This window comes from Oratosquilla oratoria, chromosome 10, assembly GCF_046742065.1.
Source record: "Oratosquilla oratoria isolate Oo_2021 chromosome 10, ASM4674206v1, whole genome shotgun sequence".
Classification (NCBI taxonomy): Eukaryota; Metazoa; Arthropoda; class Malacostraca; order Stomatopoda; family Squillidae; genus Oratosquilla; species Oratosquilla oratoria.
In genome coordinates, this window is record NC_134786.1 from 33020791 (window position 1) to 33023290 (window position 2500).

Consider the following 2500-nt stretch of genomic DNA (forward strand, 5'->3'; position numbering starts at 1 on the left):
CTCTTTCTTAGCGAATTAAGAAACGATTTCATCACATTAATGTTCAGATCTTATAGAATTCCATTTGAATTTAATGCTCATTCTATTCTTTATGTCTGCTTACATACTTCTCTCTTAGTTTGTCTCTGCCTGTCTAGATCAATCTATTTTTCTATCTGTCTGTCTGTGTCTACTTGTGCCTGTGTGTGTATGCGTTCCTGCCCGATCCTTCGTCTGCCTGGCTATCTGCCTGTCTACCTACATACTATCATATCTTTCATTCCTTCCGTTCACCTATCTACCTGCGTTTAACCTCGTCTCCTTTCTCCGTCTGCTTCTGGCGTCATCAGAAGCGTGCTGTACTTGCATTCGCTAAATTGTGGCTTCGGACTCCGCACTTGTCTCCTATTCCTAGCAATAACTGTTGCCTCTCCCAACAGTCCACAAAGGACAATATACGGCAAAAGTGGCGTCTTCGATCGTAGATACGCGCCTTCTGGCATAGGTTCCTGAACTTCTTTCTACTATATTGCCTCCCAGAGGTGAATAGAGCAAAGGTGGCGTCATCGGCCGCGGCTGCGCACCTACTGGCATAAACTCTTCGTCTACTTATTCTTTTTTCTTCTTTTTCCATCCCTTTGCCCCTTAGCTTATCCCACCTTCATTCCCGACCACACTCAGATCTACGGGATGACACATTAGGTACACTCAGAGAGTTCATCTCCCCCGGCCAAGATCCCACTCCCTGGTCCTCGTAGGTTGATTACTCGTTCCATATGAAGATCTGAACCATCCCGGTTTAATCATTCCAGGATAAGTGTTCCAGGACGGCATTCCTGGAACTTTGTTTTGGAATATAAATGCCTAGTTAAGATTCTCGCTCCAGGTCTGATGAGGTGTTTCAAAACCAAGGAAAAGATATTTAATGAATTTATATTCCAGAGATTTTTTTCAATATATACGAGCAAACGCAAGAAAATGTATATGTACGTGCGCACACGCACACACAGGCAAACACGCACACACACACACGCACACACGCACGCACACATACATACATACACACACACGCACGCACACATACATACACACACACACACACACACACACACACACACACACACACACACACACACACACACACACACACACACACACACACACACATATAAATATATATATATATATATATATATATATATATATATATATATATACATACATATATATATATATATATATATATATCTGCTGGTACATTGTGACAAGTTGAAGAAGGTGGAAAAAGAAGTCACGGGTCTAGTTCCGAGTTCCTGGGTTTATTCCTGACCGGTTTCGCTCTATGCTTCTTCAGAGGAATGTGACTCTGGAGTGAAGCTGGCGGTATACATAGTCTGAGTAAGACCGCGTTCCTTCCTTGGAGGTGGGTTCCGTTTGGTTGTACAATGGTTTATAATTTTTAATACAATGAACAATAGTGATAATACAGTATACAATAAATTGTTGTGATGTTATCATAAAACAGCTCCGGTGTGTGTAGAATGTTGATCGAGGGTGTAACAGTGTAAGTGAAGTGAGTGGTGTAAAAATGTGGGAATCCTAAATAGTGTCATAAGATAATTCATAGTATTAAATAATATAAAGATACATATCCAGATAAATAGAATAAAATAAAATAAGATAAAATGAAATAAAATGAAAAAAATAAGAATAAATAAACAAATAAAAATAATGTGCTAATTTAAAGTGACATGACATCTCATCGCATATCGTTGTGTGACAGAATGTTATAAAAAAAATACATACATATACATATATGATACAGTTTTACATATGGTACTGCAAATAATAAATAAATAAATAAATGGATAATAACATATTTGGACATATTCGGACAGAATAAAATATAATAATAACAATAATAATAATAGTGTGATAGTGGGCAACGTTCTCTTTGACACATCATTGTATGACCTAAGATATAGATATATATCCAAGGAGGGAACGCGGTCTTACTCAGACTATGTATACCGCCAGCTTCACTCCAGAGTCACATTCTCTGAAGAAGCATAGAGCGAAACCGGTCAGGAATAAACTTAGGAACTCGGAACTAGACCCGTGACTTTTTTTTCCACCTTGTTCATATATATATATATATATATATATATATATATATATATATATATATATATATATATATATATATATATATATATATATATATATATATTTTTTTTTTCTTTTTTTTTTTTTTTTTTTTTTTTACCACGCGCCATTTCCTGGATTTCTCCAACTACTCACCTGGACTTTCTCCTGTCGTCTCATCGTTTTGTTCATCACTCATCAATCGCACAAGACTATACACCGTCTTCATTTCTTGAAAACCTGCCTACAAGAACAGGTTGTGCCCAAATCGATTTTGAACAATCGACTGTTGAGGATGTGTCATAAACCCTTTAAAGAATTTCATCGCATAATCTTACAGATGCATCTTGATATAACCAAAATTGAAGTTCGTGAA